This window comes from Protopterus annectens, chromosome 7.part0 (assembly GCF_019279795.1).
Source record: "Protopterus annectens isolate FY-2018-M chromosome 7.part0, PAN1.0, whole genome shotgun sequence".
In the NCBI taxonomy this organism is placed as follows: Eukaryota; Metazoa; Chordata; order Ceratodontiformes; family Protopteridae; genus Protopterus; species Protopterus annectens.
In genome coordinates this window covers 1,189,007,902-1,189,032,615 of record NC_056739.1, presented here as the reverse complement: position 1 = coordinate 1,189,032,615, position 24,714 = coordinate 1,189,007,902, and positions in this window count along the sequence as shown.

Genomic DNA, 24,714 nt, shown 5'->3' with positions numbered 1-24,714 from the left:
CAGCCTTCCCCCTCTAAGAGACCTAGAACTGATTTTCTTTCCAATTCTTCTGATCAGGAATCTGATATCTCTGCTCCTTCTAATTACCAGGATTTGCCCTTATCTACTTATGAGGATTCTGATGCAGATGATTCCATTCCCTCTGCTTCCCCTCCAAAAGATTTTTCCTTTGGTGAAACCTTGCTTACCCTTAGGGAGCATTTCCGCTGGGAAAGCCAGGACTATTCTGAGTCCAAAAAGAGACTTAGTGAATTCTTACTCCTGCTTCAACTCAGGCCCCTAGCTATCCCTCCTGTTCTGGCTATTGTAGATGATGTTTTCTTGGAATCTAGCCTTACCCCAGACACCTTGCCTCCGGCTCCCAGAACACCTGACAGGCACTACAGAGTACCTGACTCTCAGAAGTTCCTCTTCAAGAATCCTACTGCGGATCCAGAGACCATTTCCCAAGGATCAAAAGGCATTAAGGGTACCACTGCCAAAAATCCTACCCCTTCTGATAGGGATTCCAGAGCCTTAGACAGATGGGGTAAGAAGGTATACACTTCTACTTTGGCCATTAGGGCTTTAAATTGCCAGTTTCATATGTTAAAGTATCAGCAGCATATTATGGGGGACTACTTAAACAGAAAATGATGTTGATTCCTGACTGTGCTGAACACAAAGACTTGCAAGATTTAATGCATTTTGCTGAACAAGTTGATAAACATACTTTGCAATGTGGTTTTGATGCTTTAGAAAGACTTGCAAGATTTAATGCATTTTGCTGAACAAGTTGATAAACATACTTTGCAATGTGGTTTTGATGCTTTAGAAGCATCTTGCAGCGTGCTGTCACTGAATCTGTACTTAGAAGGCATTCTTGGCTTAAGGAACAAAACTTCCCAGATCATGTTAAAGCTAAATTACTGGATGCACCCTTAAACCAAGACCGCCTTTTTGGCAACAAAGCAGAAGAAGTTTTCAAAAGGATGGAGGAAAAAGCTAAATCTATGCAAACTGTTAAAGATTTCTTACAAGTACAGCCTCCCAGATTCAGTAGGCATTGGCCTTCAAAGAACTGGTCCTTTCCAGTCCCTTCCAGGCCTTCTCAGCCCAAACCCAGGAACAGCAGACCACCAAGACTTCAGTCTCAGGCTACGCACAGATCTAAGCAGTGGGGGGCTCCCACTTCCAAAGCAGAGAGTAGTAAGCTACCCCCCCTACAGAAACATGGCCCAATGACTTAACCTTAACCCTTCTAAGCCCTGCTCAACTACTTGCTCCCTTAGGAGGAAAGCTCGCTCTGCATGCAAAAAACCGGGAACTCATTACCCAGGACAAACTGGTTTTGAACATAGTTTTCCGAGGATACAGATTCCACTTCCAATCACTACCAACCCCAAGAGGTTGTCCAGACCTCCCCCCAAATCAATGGGCAGAGGCCCAACAGCAGGTTCTCTCTCTTCTTAGCATCAGGGCTATTTAACCTGTCCCAGCAGAACAAAGGGAACAAGGTTTTTATTCGAGACTTTTTCTGGTACCCAGAGAAGAAAACTCCTGGCGCCCTATCCTGGACCTTCTCAACACCTTTCTGGTGGTTCCAAAATTCAGAATGCTAACTCTTCAACAGGTTCTTCCTATGCAAGCCAAGGATGCCTGGCTGGCAACCCTAGACTTAAAGGAAGCCTACCTGCACATCCCAATAAGAGAATCCTGCAGACAATACCTACGTTTCAGGATGGGCTCCATGCACTTTCAGTTCTCTGCACTTCCCTTTGGCTTATCTACTGCACCCAGGGTGTTCACAAAGTGTCTAGGTCCAGCCATTGCATTTTGCAGGCAGAGAAATAGTCAGATTTACTCATACTTGAATGATTGTCTGATTCAGGCAGAAAGCCAGGACTTGCTATTAATACACCTGGCATTTGTAAAGAAACTAATAACCTCACTGGGGTACACCATCAATGAAAATAAATCACACCTAGTACCCTGCCAACAGATTGTATCCTGGGAGCAAGCTGGAACACAACTTCCCAGATGGCATTCCTCACTCGGGAGAAACAAGTTTATTTGACAACCTACTTCAAACTATTGGCCACAAAAACCCAGCTATCTGCAAGCTCTGGGGTTCTTGGCCTCTTGCATTCTGCTAATTCCATATGCAAGACTGCATATGAGGAACCTCCAGCGGTATCTAAAAAGTCTATAGTGTCAACATTCTCAGGACCTGGAAACAATGATTCCTTGTCTAAGGACAGAGTTCCTTTGGTGGGCAGAGGCCTGCTACCACAACAAGGGACTCTCTTTTACTCTACCCCCTGCCACCCAAACCCTAACAACAGACGCATCAGACTATGCATGGGGGGGGGGGCTCACATGGCAGGGCAGTGCATTCAGGGCAAATGGAACCCGAGACAGATGCACCTGCATATCAACCAAAAAGAAATACTAGCTGTACAGAATATTCTGACAGCTTTCAAAGACCTTATTCTTCCAGGACATCTACTGGTAAAGACAGACAACACCACAGTTATGTGGTACATAAACAAGCAGGGGGGAACCCACTCTAACCCTCTCTGCATTCTAGCCATGGCTCTGTGGAACACAGCCTTGAGCTACCAAGTGCACCTACAAGCTCAATTCCTGCCAGGCAAGCTAAATTCACTGGCAGACTACTTAAGAAGAAATGTCATGGACCCACACGAATGGAAACTGGAACCCAAAATATTCAACCTCTTGAACAAATGGGGAATTCCAGAGGTAGACCTGTTTGCCTCCCCCTCAGAACTACCAGTTGAACAACTTCTGCACCAGAACTCCCCACAGTCAAGCTTGGAAAGTGGATGCCCTGTCCTTTACCTGGGAAAGCCTCTCGGTTTATGCCTTTCCTCCTCTGCCTCTCCTCTCGAAGGTTCTACTAAAGATCAAACATGACAAGCCGAGGACAATACTGATTACACTAGACTGGCCACGCCAGCACTGGTACCCCGTCTTGCGCAGTCTGACACTGCTACAACCATGGCACCTGCCTCAGACCCCTTCCCTGCTGCTCCAGCAAGCAGGCCAGATTCTGCACCCTCAGCTTCAAACTCTGAAAATTGCAGCCTGGCTAATTCCATGAGCTCTCCTCTAGCAGCCCTCAGTAAGCAGGTGCGGGATGACATTCTGGAGGCAAGGAGGCCTAGTACTAGAAAATCCTATGCCGAAAAGTGGAAAAGATGCTGTTCATGGAGCCAGGCTCAGGGGATGGGCACAGCGGTGCCCAGCATGCCTCATATTCCAGATTATTTAACATAAATGCTCCACAAGGGCCTATCCTTCTCATCAATTAAGATTCATGCCTCTGCCATTTCAGCACATCATAATACTGAGCCACCCCTCTTCTCTCACCCCTTGCTAAAGCAATTCCTTAGAGGGGCCAAAAATTTATGACCCCCAAGGAGAGCTCCCACTCCACCCTGGGACCTTAACTTTGCATTGGAAAAGCTCACCCCCCCCCCCCCTTTTGAGCCAGCTGCTACAGCAGAGCTGAACTTCTTTTCTTGGAAAACAACCTTACTTAAAGCCATCACTTCAGCTAGAAGAGTGTCTGAATTGCAGGCCCTCATGGCAGTGGAACTCTTCATTATCTTCCATGCGGACAGGGTTTCCCTCAGGACTAAGCCATCCTTTATGCCCAAGGTGGTGTCTAGTGTGGCCCTAAACCAGTCCATTCATTTGCCTACTTTTTTCCCCTAATCCTCAAAATAAAGGGGAACGGATACTGCATTATCTGGATATGCACAGACAACTTAGAGTCTATTTGGACAGGACTAAGCCCCTCAGAAAATCTGACCAGCTGCTAGTTGGCTTTGCTGCAGGGGCAGAGGGGAAGGCCATTTCAAAGTAAACCATTTCCAAATGGATAGCCCATTGCATTAATTTCTGCTACAAGCACCATGGAAAACCTACCCCACTGGGGATAAGATCACATTCCACCAGAGCTGCATCTACCTCTTCGCCATTTCTCAGAGGAGTCCCTACCAGGGACAGCCTGGAAGCTGCTACCTGGAGCTCTGTACATACCTTTGCCAAGCATTGCCATCTGCTTATCTTTTCTAAATCCAGAGCTGGATTTGCCACAGAAGTCTTGCAGGGCTTAATTGCTGGCCCTAATGCTCTTTAACTACCTCCTTCCTTACTTAGCTTTGGGAATCAACCCAAATGTGTGATGCCTGCAAAAGTGAAACATGAAGAACATAGTACAGTTGTGTACACTTACCATAAATGTAGATGCTACAGTGTATTCACTGTTGCAGTCCTGGTTACCCTCCCTCCAGCCCCCTGACTACTCTTGACTACTTTTCCTTCTTCTTATATATATATATATATATATAATATATATATATATATATATATATATATATATATATATATATATATATATATATATATATATATATATATATATATATATATATATAATATATTTTTTTTTTTTTTTTATCGTGTGTATTTGCTTTTTGATGGGGGTGTAACATACCATATAATTGCTTCCTATTGTGGGGGCACCTGACATCTGGGACGAGAAAAACTGATGTAATGGCGTCGGATGCATGTTTTATACTCCTGACGTCATGGAAGAAGCGACAGCATCCGATGCAGAAATCCGAAGACTCTGGTATTCAGGCCAGCTGAGGGCTACCTGCAGGCAGATGACCCAAATGTGATTACTAAGAAAAACAAAAAAGTACAAAGCTAACACAGCTGAGGGTAAAACAATAAACTTTAATGCACACAAAAGAGAGTAAGTGCTTTCACGGTGTGCTCTCACCGCTTCATCAGACTGTTCTAAACTAGTAACAAATGCAGTTAAATACCATAAGTTAATTAGTCAATTAAAGCAGTGATAAAAGCATCAGTTATCTAAGAGAAAAATGTCACAACAAGAAAGCAGGCAAATTTGCTATTTAGAACAGTCTGATAAAGTGGTGAGCACACCGTGAAAGCGCTTACTCTCTTTTGTGTGCATTAAAGTTTATTGTTTTACCTTCAGCTGTGTTAGCTGTGGTACTTTTTTGTTTTTCTTAGTAGTTGCTTGTTACTGCACCGATCTATTTTTATTCTTAGCATACTTTTTACACAACCCAAATGTGATCACTGCAACAGTGAATATACTCGAACATCTACATTTATGGTACGTGTACACAACTGTACTGTGTGAGCAGGACGGTAAGACCCCTGTCTGCCATTGGTGTATGTTTCTCCACACCTCAGCATTCCTTTTCCAGGAACCAGAGAAGTGAGAAATTGTGGCACAAAAAGTCTCAAGGTCCTTTTCGTGACACACATGGTGAGTTCACCCCCAGAGGTAGGGGGGCAACTCTTCCGGAAGACGCCCCTACAGAGGTAGAAGGGGGTCTGCGTAATCAGGGTTCCAGAGATTCTTTTATGGACAGCCCTATCAGTGCTCCTGAAGAGTGGCTCGATTGCTTTCCTCTGGAAGCGTTCGGGGGACATCTTTCTCTGCACCTCAGTGCCTGGCTATCAATTACCACTGATTCTTGGGTGCAGAAGATTACCAGAGGTTACCAAATCCCATGCGACTCCTACCCAAAGCCAGCAAAACGAATTCCAGACATTCCACCTAGTCTAAGGGAAGAAGCAGCTCTGCAAATAGAAAAGCTGTACTTAAAAAGAATCATTCAGAAAGTCCCACCAGACTAGAGCAGATCTGGATTCTACTCAAGATTCTTTTTGGTGCCAAAAAAGATGGGACTGGAGATCAATTTTGGATCTCAGCTATTTAAACAAGTTCATCAGCCAGAAAAAATTCCGTATGGTCACGGTTCAATCCATTCTCCCCTTTCTGGAGGAAGGCGATTGGATGTGCTTGATAGACCTTCAGGATGCATATTATCACATCAAGATGGACAAATGCTCCAGAAGGATGTTCTTAGTGTTTCACTGTTGCAGTCATTACATTTGGGTAATCTGCTGGCAGGTTGCCCTCAGTCAGCCTGAATAACAAAGTCTTGGGTCCTGCGTCGGTTGCCGTCTCCTCTTCCATGACGTCAGATTGTCAGGGGTATAAAACATGCAGCCTACGCCATTTTAATCAGTCTTTCTTGCCGCGCGGTGCCCGAAGCAGAAGCAGTTCGCAAGTGCCGGTCGGCCGACTCCTGAAATTTTCGTATTCGAGTTTCAGAACCGAAGTCTTCAAACTAAAGTTAAGTATCCCGTTGGGGAAACTTTTTCTTGCTCCTTACTGATGTCAGTAAAAGTTAATAATTGCATTACTTGTGGGAAGCAAATACCTCATAAGGATTTTCATTTGTACTGTATTCCCTGCCTAGGCCCTGATCACAACGTGCCTTGCTGTCGGTTTTGTGCTAAATTTAACCAACAACACTATTAAGCATCGGTATATTTTTGTTTCTAAATATATAGGTTCAAGATTTAACTACCCTGAAATGTCATCCGTTAGCAATCCGACAACCAGAGTTCACAAAAAAACGCAAGGAAAAAGAGACAGACAGACCGTCGAGGTCCAAAACCGACGACAAAGCTTCTAAGCCAGTCGCCTTTTCGCCGGTACTCAGTGAGATGCTTTCGCAGCTTCTGATACCCGCTACCTTTGAGTTGCAGGCCTCTACCGAGACCCATTCGGAGTCAGGTATGCTGCGAGATTCGCAGAGTATTCATGGATGTCTGGAGCCACTGAGCAGGCACCGGCTTCTGAGGGTGTTTTCAGGCCTCAACATTTTTACATTAAACCGACGCCAGCAGCAAAAACAACTTCTATATCTAAAAAATGACGCATGAGCCACGTGCTCAGGCCCCTATTCCTAAAAACAGATGATCAAAATGGCTGAGGATTTAATTACCTTGATCAGGGGTTCCCAACCCCCCCCCCCTGCTAAGAGGCCTAGGCAAGGCACTGATTATGAATCTTCAGATCAGGTTTCCAATTTTTCTGATCAGGAATTTTCTATTCCACCCTATGAGGATTCTGATGCAGAGGAATCCATCCCATCTGCATCTCCTCCTGAGGATTACTGTTTTGGAGAGACTTTGCATACTTTAAGGGAACATTTTCACTGGGAGAGTCAGGACTTCTCTGAATCAAAAAAGAGGCCTAGGGATTTCCTTCTTCCTCAGCATAGGCCTTTGGCAATACCTCCTGTATTAGACATTGTTGATGATGTGTTCTTGGAATCAAGCATGGCTCCTGATTCCCTGCCTCCGGCTCCTAGTAAGCCAGACAGATATTACAGGATTCCTGATTCCCACAAATTTCTTTTCAAAAATCCTGCTGCTGATCCTGAGACTATTTCTCAGGGTCCCAAGGGTGTTAAGGCTTCTACAGCCAAAAATCCTACCCCTTCTGATAGAGATTCCAAGGCGCTGGATAGATGGGGTAAGAAGGTTTATACGTCTGCAACCCTGGCAATCGGGGCTTTAAACTGCCAGTTTCATATGCTTAAATATCAACAGCATGATGTCCTTCATGGATGCATCTGCAGTCATAACAAATGGGTTGTCCTGTCGTCAGGCAGCCCTTCGGTCGGCCGGATTTCAAAGTCCGGGTCCGGCTTCGGCTGATGTCGCACTTCACCCAACGTCATCTCTGCTGGTCTTCGGGTATAAAGGCATCATCCGACGCCATTTTCCTCAGTCTTTCTTGCGTGGTGCCAAGCAGAAGCTGTTCGCAAGTGCCGGTCGGTCAGATCCAGAGATTACTACTACCGAATACTACTTCAAGACTTCTAAAAGCTAAGTACCCGTTGGACTCTTTCTTGCCTCAGCCGATGTCAGAAAAAGTCAATAACTGTTTAACTTGTGGGAAACAAATACCTCATAAAGATTTCCACTCTTACTGTTTGCCTTGCTTAGGCCCAGACCACGGCGTAGCAGACTGTTCGGCCTGTGCTTCCTTCAACCGGAACGCTTAGGCATCGGTCGGAGTTTGCTGAACAGTTTTTCGCTCAGATTTTGCGTACATTATGCCGCCGGATCCTCCGACTACCCAAATTGTTAAAAACGCAAAGAAAAGACTGACACTCGCGGTCCGCGGTTTCGGCCGAAACCACGGTTAAGCAAGCCCCGAGTGTCTCGGTTTCGGCCGGAACCGAGAAAACTGGTCAATCTTCAGCCGAATCCATGACTACTACTGAGGCTTCTGCTTCCTTATCGGAATCAGCCTCAGAAATTTTGCCTACAACTGTGGTTCCCACTGATCTATCAGACACCATCCCCTTGGATATCTCTACCCCAGCACGTGGTGCTGCTAGGCCTCCTGCAGCCATGTCTATTAAGGCCTTTGCCAGGGCTAAAGCAGCCAAATCAGCTAAATCAGTGCCTGTTAAACCACCCTCACTCAGGCCCACTTCTAGTTCTCAAATGCTTACTCTGGCAGAAGATTTAATATCCTTAATTAGGGGATCCCAATCTCACCCAGACAGGGCCTCTCAGCCCCCAGAAAAGAGACCTAGAGCAGAGCCCCCCGAGCCTGTGTCCTCTGATGATTTTGCGGATGACTCAGACATTACAGACCAGCCAGAGGCTCCTTTTTCCAATTATGAAGATTCAGATGCTGAAGAATCCATTCCAGCTGCCTCTCCACCAGAGGAATTCTCCTTTGGGGAAACCTTACATGCCATGAGAGAACAATTCCAATGGCAGGGACAAGATTTCTCAGATTCAAGAAAAAGGCTTAGGACTTTTCTGCACTTACCACAACATAGGCCCCTAGCTATACCTCCTGTCCTTTCTGCTGTGGACGATGCATTTAATGATGTCTGCACTGCTCCTGATTCTTTACCTCCAGCCCCTGCCAAACCAGATAGATTTTACAGGGTGCCTGACACTCATCACCACCTATACAAGGCCCCACTTGCTGACCCCAAACTATATCCCAGGGGCCTAAGGCAGTAGCCTCGACCACAGCAAAAAACCCTATTCCCTCTGAAAGGGAATCCAGGTCCTTAGAGAGATGGGGGAAAAAAGTCTACACCTCTGCTACTCTCTGCTAGAGCTTTAAACTGTCAGTTTCACATGATCCAATACCAAGAGTTTATGCTTGATCAGTTAATTAAAAAGCTGTCCTCTGATGAATCTTTAGATAAGAAATATGTATTAGAAATGGTGAATAACATCCAACAGGTTAGTAACCATTCTTTAAAATGTGGCTATGATGCACTGGAGGCTTCATTTAGATCAGCCATGACTGGCACAGTGATAAGAAGGCATGCATGGTTGAAAGAACAGGTCTTGCCGGATCATGTTAAAGCTAAGCTATTGGATGCTCCTATGGATAAGGCCAGTCTATTTGGGGAACCTGCCCAGCAGGTAATGAAGAAAATGGAAGAGAAGGCAAAATCTGTACAAACAGTTAAAGATTTCCTACAGGTTCAGCCCCCAAGGTTTAGCAGGAACTGGCCTGCCAAGAATTGGTCCTTTGCTGACTCCACAAGATCCCAAAGGGGCAGGAACAGACGCTCTAGGGGCAGAAATCAATCCCAGAGGAGGTGCCTACAGAGGACGACAGTGGCAAGGGAATAACCGAGGCACAGACGCAACCACTGCCACTGCAACAGGACAATCACAGTGACTTGGCTATGACTCCGCCTACCAGGGAGCAAATAGCAGCACCATTAGGCGGAAAGTTAGCCTTATTCTCGAAAAATTGGCACTATATTACAAAAGACAAGTGGATTTTGCAAACATAGACCAAGGCTACCGGTTCCACTTCCACACTTTACCAGTAAAAAGAGGAATGCCAAACCTGCCCCCAAATCAAAAAATAGAAGCCCTGCACCAGACAGCAGAATTAATAAAGATGAGAGCTGTGGAAAGGGTACCAATAACAGAACAGGGCAAAGGTTTCTACTCCAGACTCTTCCTAGTACCAAGAAAAGAAAAAAACTGGAGACCTATTCTCGACCTGTCCATCTTAAACACATACATCATTGTCCCAAAATTCAAAATGCTGACCCTACAGCAACTTCTTCCCATGCTGGGCAAGGAGTGTTGGCTGGTAACTCTAGATCTCAAGGAGGCATACCTGCACGTCCCCATTCGACCAAATTGCAGAAGATACCTCAGATTTCTTGCAGGATCAGAGCATTATCAATTCTCAGCATTGCCCTTTGGCTTATCCACTGCGCCCAGAGTATTCACAAAATGCCTGGCATCAGTAATCGCCACTGCAGAGTACAGGGAATCCAAATTTATCCATACCTGGACGACTGCCTGTTACAAGCGGACAACAAAAGCAAGCTGACAACAGATTTACAAAGGGTCATTTACTTGCTACAAGCCCTGGGATACACAGTCAATTTTCAAAAGTCAAGACTGATACCATCCCAGACCAGAACTTTCTTGGGCGCGGAATTGGACACAGTAAAACAGATGGCATTCCTAACTGCAGAAAAACAAAAAGAACTCCCTCTTTACTTCTTGGCATTAACAAAGCAGAACAAACTAACAGCAAGAAAAGTTCTGCAGGCCTTGGGCTTCATGGCATCATGCATAATCTTGGTCCCACATGCCAGACTGCATATGAGAAAGTTACAGTGGTACCTAAAGAATTTATGGTCTCAACACAGGCACAGCTTAGAAACAGAAATACCACTAATCCCATGCTTAAAACAGGAGCTCCTATGGTGGGCTCGGCATGCCAGTCAAACCCAGGCTTACCCTTCCACAACTTTCGAAAGCAAACCAAACCATCACAACGGATGCCTCAGACCTAGGATGGGGGCACACATGCTGGACAAATGCATTACAAGGACTGTGGACTCAGGACCAGCTGCACCTGCACATAAACCAAAAGAAATGCTGGCAGTAAAACTGGCAATCCTAAAATTCAGACCATTCCTCAAAGAAGGCCATTTGATGATAAGGACAGACAACACCACAGTCATGTGGTACATCAACAAACAGGGAGGCACTCATTCTTACCCCTATGCAGAATGACTTTGGACCTTTGGAATCTGGCTCTCAGCTACAACATCCAGTTACAGGCAATATTTGTACCGGAAAAGAGAACACCCTAGCAGACATTTTAAGCAGAACCACCTCAGATGCTCACGAATGGATGCTACACCCGACATCTTCAAGGCCATCACAAAGAAATGGGGAATGCCACAAATAGATCTATTCGCTTCCCCACAAAATCACCAGCTCAAAAAATTCTGCACAAGGACATTCCACCCACTTGCATGGAAGGTGGACTCTCTATCCTTCAGCTGGAAAGGCCTGACAGCATATGCATTCCCACCTCTTCCCTTGATGCACAAGGTACTACTGAAAATTAAAGAGGAACGTCCAAGGATAATTCTGATAGCTCCGAACTGCCCAAGACAACACTGGTACCCGTTGCTGAGGAGCATGTCTCGGGAGAAAATGTGGTCAATACCCCTGATGCCTCTGATAACTCAGAACAACTACAACATCATACATCCAAACCTAAAAACCTTGCAACTGACTGCCTGGAACATCACATAGCAGTAACTAACCCAGACCTTTCACAAAGGGTTAAAGACATTATCCTTGAAGCCCGCAGACCTTCTACAAGAAGGAACTATGCAGGAAAATGGAAAATGTTCGTCATTTGGAGTACTGAAAGAGGAAAAGATGTGTCGAACATAGATATTGCTAACATCCTGGAGTACTTGGCAGAGCTTCTACATACAGGCCTGTCCTATTCCTCCATCAAGATACATGCATCAGCTATTTCAGCAGAATACAGCTTTGATCCTCCTGTCTTTTCACATCCTCTACTCAGGCAGTTTCTCAGAGGGATCAAGAATGTAAAACCTCCTAGGAAACCACCATTACCAGCATGGGACTTGAACTTTGTACTAGAAAAGTTGACACTCCCTCCGTTTGAACCAGCAGCAACAGCAGATCTACAACACCTGTCATGGAAAACTGCTTTCCTACTGGCTATTACTTCAGCAAGGAGGGTTTCGGAACTACAGGCCTTAATGGCAGTGCAACCCTTCCTAATCTTCCATCAAGATAGGGTGTCCATGAGAACTAATCCTACATTTATGCCTAAGGTGGTATCCAGAGTGTCTTTAAACCAGGCAATCCACCTACCTACCTTCTTTCCCAATCCACAAAACACAGGTGAAAGAATAATGCATACCTTGGATGTACACAGACAGTTACGCTACTACCTGGACAGAACCAAAGGTAACAGAAAACTGACCAGCTCTTTGTAGCCTATGCAACAGGAAGGGAAGGAAAAGCAATTTCCAAACAGACAATCTCCAAATGGATAGGAAATTGCATAAGATTCTGTTACTCCTACCATGGAAAACCAATTCCACAGAACATAAGACCTCATTCTACAAGGGCTACAGCCACTACCACAGCTTTCTTAAGAGGAGTGGCAACCAAGGACATTATTGAGGCGGCTACTTGGACCTCCGTGCATACATTTGCCAAGCATTATAATTTACCTCTATATTCTAGATCCCGAGCAGGGTTTGCCACTGCTGTACTGCAAGGGATCCTGACTACACCATAATTATTATTCCTCCTCCCCTAGTTTGGCTATGGTATTCTACCCATTTGTTATGACTGCAGATGCATCCATGAAGGACATAGTACAGTTTTGTACCTACCATAAATGTAGATGTCCGAACTGGATAGCAACTGCAGTCAGGATTACCCTCCCTCCTTCCCTCTGCGGTACTCCTAGGGTATTCTAATAGCTAGATGGGGGGTCTGTCTGTTATTGTGTTGTTGTTGTATATATGTATACACACATTTTTTTTTTTTGTTTGTTTTCTTCTATTTTGGAACAAACATTGGCATTTAAAATTTTTTTTAAGAGGGCAATTGGCATCTGGGGGGGGAAACACAACACTGAAAAAATGCGTCGGCTGATGCCTTTATACCCGAAGACCAGCAGAGATGACGTCGGGTGAAGTGCGACATCAGCCGAAGCCGGACCCGGACTTTGGAATCCGGCCGACCGAAGGGCTGCCTGACGACAGGACAACCCATTTGTTATGACTGCAGATGCTATCTAGTTCGGACATCTACATTTATGGTAGGTACAAAACTGTACTTTATGGGCTTACTGAAACAGAAAATGATGTTGATTTCTGATTGTGTGGAAAATAGAGTTACAGGATTTATTGCATTCAGCAGAACAGGTTGGAAAGCATACTTTGCAATGTGGTTTTGATTCCTTGGAGGCCTCTTGTAGGGCCGCCGTTACTGGATCTGTGATTAGAAGGCATGCCTGGCTCAAGGAGCAAAATCTGCCTGATCATGTTAAAGCTAAATTGTTGGATGCCCCTTTGCAGCATGATACTCTGGTAATAAGGCAGAAGAGGTTTTAAAGAAAATGGAAGACAAAGCTAAATCTATGAAAACTGTAAAGGATTTCTTGCAAGTGCAGCCACCCAGGTTCGGTAGGCAATGGACTACTAAAAATTGATCCTTTCCTGTGTCCAACAGAGCCACTCAGGGCAAACTCAGGTGCTCAAAATGCTCCAGATGTCAATCACAGGGTTCTTACAGGTCAAAGCAATGGGGTGCCTCCACCTCCAAATCTGGAGGAAACAAAGCACAATCCTACAGTAAGCAGTCTCAATGACTTCCCTCTACCATCTCTAAGCACTTATCTTTTGGCGGCCTCCTTGGGCGGAAAACTAGCACTTCATGCTCAAAATTGGCAGTTAATTACCCAGGACAAGTAGGTGTTAAACATAGTATCCCAGGGGTACAGATTTAATTTCCATACTTTGTCAATTCCAAACGGGTGGCCAGATCTGCCACAAAACCAGTGGACAGAGGCCCAGAAGCAAGTCCTGTCCCTCATGGATATGGGGGCTATTCAGCCGGTACCAGAAAAGGAAAAAGGACAAGGATTTTATTCAAGACTTTTCCTGGTACCCAGAAAAGACAATTCATGGCTTCCAATACTGGACTTATCGATTTTTGAACACGTTACTGGACATTCCAAAATTAAAAATGCTGATTTTACAACAGCTAATGCTTGGTTAGTAACTCTAGACTTAAGAGGCATACCTGCATATCCCAATAAGGGAATCATGCAGAAGATACCTCTGCTTCATAGCAGGTTTCTTGCATTACCAATTCTCTGCGCTGCCCTTTGGCTTATCTACTGCGCCCAGGGTCTTTACAACAGACAGAAACATTCAAATTTATCCGTATCTGGATGATTGCCTCATTCAAGCAGAGGACAAGGACACTCTTCTTCAAAATCTGGCATTTGTAAAAAGGCTTCTAACATGCCTAGGGTACACCATAAACGAAAAGAAATCACAACTGGTACCCTCTCAAATAATTACATTCCTGGGTGCAAGCTTCAATACAACTGCCCAGATGGCTTACCTCATGCCAGACAAACAAAGGCAAGTGACAACATACTTCAAACAAATGGCAACAAAAACTGAGTTATCTGCAAGACAAATTCTGCAGGCTTTGGGGTTCGTGGCATCCTGCATTCTTCTAATTCCATACGCGAGACTGCATATGAGGAACCTTCAATGGTACCTAAAAAGTTTATGGAGTCAGCATTGTCACAGCCTGGGAACAACGATTCCTCTCATTCCCTGCCTACAACAGGAGTTTCTTTGGTGGGCAGAGACATTTCACCAAAACAACGGAGTGTCATTCACTCTACCCCCTGCCACCCAAACCCTAACTACAGACGCATCAGGCAATGCTTGGAGGGCCCACCTGGCAGGGAGATGCATTCAGGGTAAATGGAGCCCAAACCAAATGCATCTGCATATCAACCAGAAAGAAATGCCAGCTGTTCAGAATGCTCGGACAGCATTCAAGGACTTACTTAATCCAGGACAACTACTGATAAAGATGGACAACACCACAGTTATGTGGTACATAAACAAGCAGGGGGGTACACATTCCTTCCCCTTTTGCAGACTAGCCATGGCCTTGTGGAACACAGCCTTGAGATGCCAAATACATCTTCAAGCTCAATTCCTGCCAGGAAAGCAAAATACTCTGGCAGACGACCTAAGCAGAAATCTTATGGACCTGCACAAAGGAAACTGGATCCACAAATCTTCAGCAAGTTAACACAGAAATGGGGGAGCCCAGACATAGATCTATTTGCCTCTCCCCAAGACTATCAGTTGGACAAATTCTGCACAAGAACTCATCACAAAAAAACATGGAAAGTGGATGCTCTATCCTTCAGTTGGAAAAACCTATCAGTCTATGCCTATGCCCCTCTGCCTCTACTCTCCAAGGTCTTACTAAACGTCAGACAGGAAAAACAAAAATGATCCTAATTGCTCGAACTGGTGTCGCCAGCACTGGTACCCGCTTCTAAGGAATAATGTCACACCTTCTTTCGTGGTACTTGCCTCAAACACCTCATCTACTGTCTCAGCAGAACTATCAAATTCTGCACACTCAGCTCCAAACTCTGAATCTTGCAGCATGGCTAATCAACTAATTATTCAAACCACTTCTATCAGTAAACCTGTGATGGATGTCCTTTTGGAAGCCAGAAGGTCTAGTACTAGAAAATCTTATGCTGATAAATGGAAGAGATTCTGTGCTTGGAACCAAGCACAAGGAATAGACACAGCAAAGCCCAATCTTCCTCAGATTTTACAATACTTCACTGAGATGCTTGACAAGGGCCTATCTTTTTCTTCAATAAAAATCCATGCCTCTGCCGTCTCGGCTCATTACAACACAGAACCTCCCCTCTTTTCTCATCCACTGCTTAAACAGCATCTCAGAGGGGCCAAAAATATAAGGCCTCCCAAGAGAACACCAACTCCTGCATGGGACCTCAATTTTGTGCTGGAAAAACTCACCCTGCCTCCTTTTGAACCAGCAGCTACTGCGGATATAAAATTTCTGTTTTGGCAGTCACTTCAGCAAGAAGGGTTTCAGAACTACAGGCTCTCATGGCAGTGGAGCCTTTCATTATATTTTAACCGGACAGGGTGGCCATCAGGACCAATCCTTCTTTTATGCCTAAGGTGGTATCCAGGGTGGCTCTTAACCAGACCATTCACCTGCCAACATTTTTCCCAAATCCGCAGAACAAGGGGGAGAGGATTCTGCATTCATTGGATGTACACAGACAATTAAGATTCTACTTAAACAGGGCAAAATCTCTAAGAAAGTCTGAGCAACTACTGGTAGCATTTGCTGCAGGATCAGAGGGGAAGGCTATATCAAAGCAGACTATTTCTAAATGGATAAGCCACTGCATTTGTTTCTGCTATTTGCACCATGGTAAACGTGCCCAAGGGGATCAGATCCCATTCCACCAGGGCTGCCTCTACTTCAGCAGCTTTTCTCAGAGGGGTCCCAACCAAAAGCATTCTAGAAGCTGCTACTTGGAGCACTGTTCATAAGTTCACAAAGCATTATCATTTACCTCTCTTCTCTAAATCCAGGGCAGGCTTTGCCACTGCAGTCCTGCAGGGCCTTGTAGCTGCTCCTAATGCTGTTTAGTTCCATCCTCCCATTCATAGCTTTGGGATTCTACCCAAATGTAATGACTGCAACAGTGAAACTTGAAGAACATAGTACAGCTGTGTGCACTTACCATAAATGTAGATGTTCGAGTGTATTCACTGTTGCAGTCCGGGTGACCCACCTGCTATCCGCCATTCTATACATTTTCTTTCCTTCACTATACTCAAAAGCCTTTGTGGTGTATTTGCTTTTAGTTGAGGGTAAGTTTTATGTTTCTAAGGTGCATTTATATATTTACAGTTTATTAATATATATTTTTGCTCCCCATTTGGGGGGCACCTGACATCTGGGGCAAGAAAAACTGATTAAAATGGCGTTGGCTGCATGATTTATACCCCTGATGACCTGATGTCATGGAAGAGGAGACAGCAACCGATGCAGGACCCAAGACTTTGTTATTCAGGCCGACTGAGGGCAACCTGCCAGCAGATTACCCAAATGTAATGACTGCAACAGTGAATACACTTGAACATCTACATTTATGGTAAGTGTACACAGCTGTACTTTCCTTCACTTCCGGCTGGGAGCCAATCATTACCAATTCCTTGCTTTGCCCTTCAGACTCTCTACAGCTCCCAGAGTGTTCACCAAATGCACGGCAACAGTGACAGCTCACTTGAGACTACAAGGAATCCGGGTGTTTCCATATCTAGACAATTGGCTCCTCACCGCCCCCACCAAGCATCTGCAGGTAACTGCCTTGTACTACACCCTCTCTTTGGCAAATCACCTGGGAATCTCTATATTTATAAACTGGGAAAAATCCAATCCAACTCCAACCCAATCCAACCACAAATGCAGCAAGTACTTCACCCTAATTCCCCCGCAGGGGGAGTCCCTGAGGGATGCTCTTATCCACGATTGGCCCACTGGACTGCTTTATGCTTATCCTGTGATTCTTCAAGTTCTGTAGAAGGTTCTTCGGTTGAAAAGCAAATTGATCCTCATAGCACCATATTGGCCTTGACAGGTATGGTTCCCCTTCCTCTGGCCTCATCTACTTTGCAGACCATGGAACTTGGAACCAATTCCAGATCTGATTTCTCAATTCCAATGGTTGAGCCACCCGAACTTGACCAGTCTCAAACTCACAGCTTGGCTTTTCCAGTTCCGATGATCACGAGGCATTGTAATCTTCTCTCTCCAGTACATGACATTATTCTGGCTTCGCATAAACCATCCACCAGAAAACTTCATGCTGACAAATGAAAAAGATTTTCTGTTTGGTCTAGACAGAGAAAATTAGATCCATATTCTGCACCGTTCTCTGCTGTACTCCAGTACTTATCTAACTTTGAGGAGGGCGCTTCAGCATCAACTGCACAAGTTAGCTGCCATTTCGAATTTTCATAATCGTTTTGTTGACTCCTCTTTAATTTCTCATTGTGTAAGCAAAACCTTTTTGAAAGGAGTCTATCACTCCAGACCTCCAATTAAGCAGCCCACAGAACCTTGGAGTCTCACAGTTGTCTTACAATCTTTGACACGGCCTCCTTTTGAGCCAGCAGCCAAGTGTGACATCGTTTCTATCCTGGCAATCTTTTTTTCTGGTGGCTATTACTTCAGCCAGACACATTTCCGAGCTCCAGGTTCTTTGTTCCCAAGCGTCTTTATTTGATTTTCCATAAGGACAGAGTATCACTACGGACCAACCCTTCTTTCCTACCCAAGGTAATCTCTGAGCTCTCTATTAATAAGACTGTTGACCTGCCAGTGTTCTTTCCTAATTTTTCGTACAAAGGAGAGTTTTGTTTATATTTACTTGATGTCCACAGACCATTGAGATTTTACTTAGGACAAAAACAGGCCAAAAATCAGACCAGTTATTTATATCCTTTTCTGGTCAAAAAATGGAAAAGTCAGTCTGACCCTAGCCAAATGGCTGAGACTGTATAATTTTCATTTATAACCAAGAAAGAAAGTCTGTTCCACCAAATATCAGAGCTCACTCTACCAGATCAATGGCAACTTCTGTGGCATTCCACTCCAGAGCTTCGATGGACGACATCTGTGCAGCAGCTACGTGGGCTTCCCCCATACTTTATCACACATTACAAGTTGGATCTGGTCTCCAGGGGAAGAGCTTCTTTTGGTTCAATGGTGCTCAGGAATGTTCTTCCATAGGGCCTCCCAAGTGATATAAGGTAGCTGGGGACTGTGTCCCATTAGTGATGAATGGAATGAAGATTAACATAATCAGATAAAGAAGTTGTCTTACCATAACGTTCCATCTGTGTTGTTGATCTTTATCCAGTCATCACGTCCCACCCTCCTTCCCCCTCCTAGAGGCTCCTGGGGGATTCTTTGGGTCCATTTCCTGGATTAAGGTTTTTGCTCTGAGACCGCCTCTGCTTTACTGATTAGGGCAAACTCAATCAGAGGTAACAGGGAGAAGAGGGTTGTGGGTAAAAGATTAGCTCAAGAGTTTTTGGCTGGCTCGGTTCTGAGGACGGAACTGAAACCTATCAGATCTCATCAGTGATGAATGGATGAAGATCAACAACACAGATGGAATGTTATGGTAAGACATAACTTCTTTTTCTCACTCTCCCTTCCCTTTCCTTTCTTCTCAGATAGGGTTCTGTTGGGCATCTGTTTTTTTTTTTTTTTTTTTTCTTTTTAGTTTATCCTTTAGGAATGCTATTTTGGAAAGATAGAGGCACTCACTCTGCCTGACATTGACTGTAGTCTAATCTAAAGCGGACTTCTTAAAGAACCATCAGTGGTCATATAACTATGGCCTGTTTCCTCCATTACCTAGCAAGCATAGACATTTAAACAGACCCAGTGTGAAACTGTGCATCTCTGCACCACAGGCTTATGGCCTTCAGCTGTGCATCTTCACTCTCCAAATTCCAGTCCTTGTTAGTGGGACTGACACGGTGGAAGCTTAAGCACTTCCTGGAATGTTGCCTAAAGGAAGAACTTCAAAATCTTGTCAGTTTGCCTAGATAAACTCCCAGCATACCTCTCAACTGTCCCTGATTTTGACACAAATTTTAGCTTTGTCCTTTATCTTGCCTAAAACTAATGATTTTTGGCAAAAAGATGCTGAGGTACACTTAAGTAAATGACAATAATTAGAGATGTGGAGTTACTTCAGAAAACATGCATTAGTTCACATTCTCTTATTCTGCCATTGTCTCAAGTTAATACTGCTATTTTAGAAATGTCTGATTGTTGGGATTTGTTCTGGATTCTGTTGAGAATTGTTCCTGATTAGTTGAGAGAGATTGCTTCCAGGTAGACTTGTTTAATTTGGAATGTACAGATGCTGCAACTAGAGCTGCTGTATTCCAGACTTTCCATTTAAGAAGGAATTGCCTTTGGACAAGCCTCTCCGGTTCTTATTAATCTGCTTAACAAGAAATGGGCCTCTGGCTTCAGTGAACAGACCATTTTTTTTTGGTCCTCCGTTCCAAGAAAAGGAAGAGGCCTTGCTGTCACTCTGTAAACTAAACCAAATGCCTCTGATATTCATCATTTTCATTTCTTAGACAGGTAACTAAAGCAGGCTCCATTATCCCATTTCAGTGGCAGTCTTGGAGCACTTTGCTGGTCAGAACCTTGCTCAGTGTCATACAGTGGACAAATGGAGACGGAGGGATTCAAATCCAAGACTTCAGCATGAAGCTTGTTCACAGGCCTTAACGCTGTCAGATTAGCATAAAGGATTAAAGTTATCTGTGTACTAACCCTGTTGCAGCCCAGACTGTTGCCTGAGTTTGCCTTACAGGTGGTGGTCTCCATGTTTGACTTGACAGGGAGAGCTATTACTTTGGGTCAACAGAATTGAGGTTGAACTGCCTATATTTGCCCTAAAATTTATCTTGTCCATTTCATCTCTTTTTCCATCCGTTTCAGAACTCCTGGGTTATGGAGGCTGAACATGTTATATTTTCAGGAATAGGATGGAGAGTATCCCTACCCTCCTCACCAAAACAATGAAGGCAAGTTTTTCATTTTGTTACTGGGATCCAGTAACCCCCTTACTCTTGCTGTGGGTCCTGAATAGTGGTCAACAGAGGGTTAGTCCTCTGAAACATTTTGCACTGCACTCTCAGGGATCATCACGGTAGTGCCTATTCATAGTCTTTCTAATCCTTCATGTTGGTCTTCGAGCCACTTGTCAGATCCAACCTGTCAATTTGTACTCCAGCCTCAGGTCCCTTTAAGAATCCCTTTTCCATAATGCACCTGTCCCCCAGTTACTTCAGACCTGGTTTGCCACCTTTTCAACCAGTAGCATGATCTCAAGCCAGGTAAGTGCTCCAAGTCATTTTCATACCTATTTATCTATAAAATAGATTATTTTGCTCTAAAAGTTAATTCTACTTTTCTGTCTTTGTTGTTCCCCTCAGCCCCTTTTCTTATGTATTTTGCCACTGTATCTTTACTTCTGTTTAGCTTGTAGTTTGGAATAGTTTGTGTGTATAGTGTTGAACTCCAATAGATGTAGATTTCAAAGGTGTAATAGTTTTACATGTACACACACAATCTGTTATTTTTTTTATTTTTCTACTTGACACAGAGAAAACAGTGTGTGTGTATGTATGTATGTATATATATATATATATATATATATATATATATATATCTAGGACCGAAACCCAAATGGCCGTGCATACGTATGCGAAAGTGCTTTCTGCCGAAGAAGCACTTTCACGTAAGTATGCCTGTTGCCGAGGCTGTACTACGGTGCGGGTAAGGGAAATTTCCCTTTTCCCCATTGTAGTGCAGTCTCAGAGGTAGAATATTAAAGTAGGATGTGTGTGGGGCACAGTCCCCCATATGGGGGTGCAGGCTGTGCCCCCCCGCTAAAATGTAAATGTAGTGTTTTATTTTTTTTTTTTGTAACGGTTTAACGAAAGCGCTTTTTCGATAAAAGCGCTTTCGTTAAAGTGTGTTCAGTTATTATGGATTCGGACGTTTGCTCACTCGAGCAAACATCCTAGATCCATATATATATATATATATATATATATATATATATATATATATATATAGATATAGATATATAGATATAGAGATATATACAGATGGATAAATTTAATTCTGTTGAACTTTATCAAACTTTAGTGTACCTTTCATATGTGTTAAACTTGTTTGAAGTGCCTTACTGTTTACTGGAGGATTGAGAAGCAGAACAGCTTAAAAAACTGCATCATGTGTGTTCATAAAATTCCGCTTCAACCTTTATGACTTGTGTATTATGTGCTTAGAAATTCATCATCTGTCTGTGTCCTGAGTAATCTGTGCTTCCTTGGACCCACAACCGTGGTGGCTAGGAGGAACAAGCTGATTGTAAAAGACTTCCTTATAGTGGATCCAGAAGTACACAAAGTAAAAAAATTCTCATCCATGCCATTGAAGCATAAGGAGCTGGATCCTAAAATGAGACCAAGTCAGCTCTGACTCCAGCTCCAGAGGTTACTAGATTCAAGGAGCATAGGGCCCAAAAACTCAACCTCTCTCCCTCCCCCAGATCCTGAACTTATGGCTCCAATAACTAGTTATGACTTTTTTCAAAAAAGCTGCTTCAGATAAATTGGACCATCCTCCTTCAGACTTTTTTCAGCCATCTCCATGCGATCCTTCTGGGCTTACAGGAGTACCTTGGAGACTGATACGGATCACCTGATGCAGAAAAGGAGACAGATTGAGATGGGGGGGGTCATTCCTGTAAGGACAGGCAGGGATCCCCACAACCCCTCAAAGACTCCTCATTTAGTAAAATTTTAGAGCTGATGCAACAGAAGCTTGGCCACCTACTCTCCAAAGTCCGCTTCAACTTTGGAGCTACCTGCCAATCTTCAGAAAAAGTCAGATCCGAGACTTGCCAAGTCTGTCTCTTAGGACCCAGTCCCCAGGATTCTCTTGGGAGCCTATCTCTCCTCAACTCCATTCTCCCTTCTTACAAGAGACCCTGAAGTGAGTGTCTTTGCCACAGTCTACTACTTCCTTCATCACATCCTCCAGCAGCCTTTCCAAAGCTGAAGTGGGTAGGATGATGAAGTTCTTTAGTGCTCAAATTCAGTTGGGAGTTATCCCATCTCCCATTAGATCCATGAGTCTTCCTTATGTTTCCCACTCTGTAATTTCTCCTCCTCAAATCCAACTGGTGATTTCAGAGCCTTTGGATCCAAGAACCCCAGGAGTGTTGGTGTTTGATCCGAAGACTGCTAGGCCTTCGACTTCAACTGCATTCCTGACTTGTTCAGAACGGATTCCCTTGGGCCCTGATAAGTCTCAGAGCTATAGTATTGGCATCAGGCCAGGGGGTCTTGGTTCAACTTCAAGGTTGTGGGGAGCTGCCCCTCATGGCTTTGGTGTTGGACAGCTCGGGTCTGGCTCCCTCTTTGAGGCAGGGATCTGGGCAGGGTTGGGGCATGGTAGCATTGGGGGCTTCTGTGCCAGTGCGGCTAGCTACAGCTTGTGATCATTTTGCTTTCGAGCTGATGGAGAGGGTCTTCTTTCATCCAAGAGAGACGGCTACTCTTTCTTCTTCAGATCCTAGTGCCCTGCCATCATCTGGTCCATGCTGTGATCCTCACAGACCTTTCACACAGGGAGAGCTAGTCCTGTCAGTCATCCAGGCTCTTCCCTTTAAGGATTTTCCCCTCTCTTCAGATACCTGTCTAGACCATCCCACTCAGGAGGTTCCCCACAAGAGAACATGTAAGAGGAGGCACTTAGACTGCCCTCAGGAGTCTCTCACGGAAGAATCTGACTTCGATGAAGGAGAGGGGTTCACAAGGTCACCACCAGATTTCGTACCCTTTAGAGGCATCTTAGAAATCCTCAGGCAGAAGGTTCTCCGATTCCCATTCCCAGGAGGAGTCAGTGTTCTTGGAAGCTTTTAGGTCCAACCCACCTATGTCTTAGGTGACTCCCCCGGCTGATGAGCTTATAGATTTAGTTTCTTGCCGGGTGTGGAAGGAACTAGATATACTGTAAAATCCTCCCCCAACTGTCATGATAACCTCCTTGCCCCTTTTAAGGACAGGCCCACTGGAGCAATGGAGTCCCCATTGATGCCATGGTTGTGGCAGCAGTGAATAAAAAGGAGCTGGCAGAACATTGCTCCTCTGTCCATCCCCATAACAGGGAGTCCAGGGCATTGGACAGATTCCAGAAGCTCCTTGTCCTTCCAGGGTATGGCTGAGAATTTTTTTATATATCTCAGCGACCTTTGCCTTACAGTCACTGAATTGTTTGCCATATTTCACCAGGCTACAAAGGGATTTGAATAAAGAGCTTTGAAAATCCTTTTCTGAGTCCCGGTGTGTGGAGGACCATAAGAAGCTTCCTTCACAGCTGGCCATTCTTCTCTCCATCTCTAATGCTTCCATGAAGTTAATTTCCCATTAGGCTGAGTTACCTCACAGATGTCTGATTCAGGCATAGCCATAAGGAGACATGTCTGGATGTACTTGTGTGACTTTGTGGAGCCTTTCAGGTCTTCATCAATGCTTCTTTTGATGGATTGTCCTTGTTTGGCCCCACTTGGGCATCTGCTTTTCTATCCCTCAAAGATCCTTTTCCAGGAATCCATGAGGAGGAAGGAAAATGTGGTTCCATAATTCCCAGGGTCCTTTACAAGACTCAGGAGGGGATATCTTCCCGGAGGCAGAGGGGTTAGTTCTAATGGAAGACACTGTCTTCACAGCAGAAGAGGCCCACAAAATTAGGGTTCCAAGACTCCTGCTCAGATGAACCCCTTCAGTGCTCCTAAAAGGTTGCCCCACTGCTCATCTCAGGAGGCTGTCGGGGGGTGCTTTTCTCTGCACCAAGATGACTTTCATCAATCACAAAAGATACTTGGGTGCTGAGAATCCTATCCAGAGGTTACTGCTTACCATTTTCTCAAATTCCCCCAAACAAAAGAAGGCTCCACAATGCTCAATCACATCAGAGGGAGACAGCAGCTCTAGAAATTCAAAAACCAGAGAGGTCAGTGCTGGACCTCAGCAAACTGAATCAATTTGTCAAGAACTCAAAGTTCCAAATGGTCATGGCTCAATCCATTCTGCCATTTCTGCAAGAGGACCATTGGATGTGCTCCATCCATCTTTAGGATGCGTACTATCACATCAAGGTGAACAGCCACACTCTAATATGTGTGCTTTCAGCTGGTGGGCCAATCACTATCAATTCAGAGCTCTGCTCTCTGGTCTCACCACAGCCCCCAGGGTGTTTACCAAATGTATGGCAGTGGTAGCAGCTCAGTTGAGA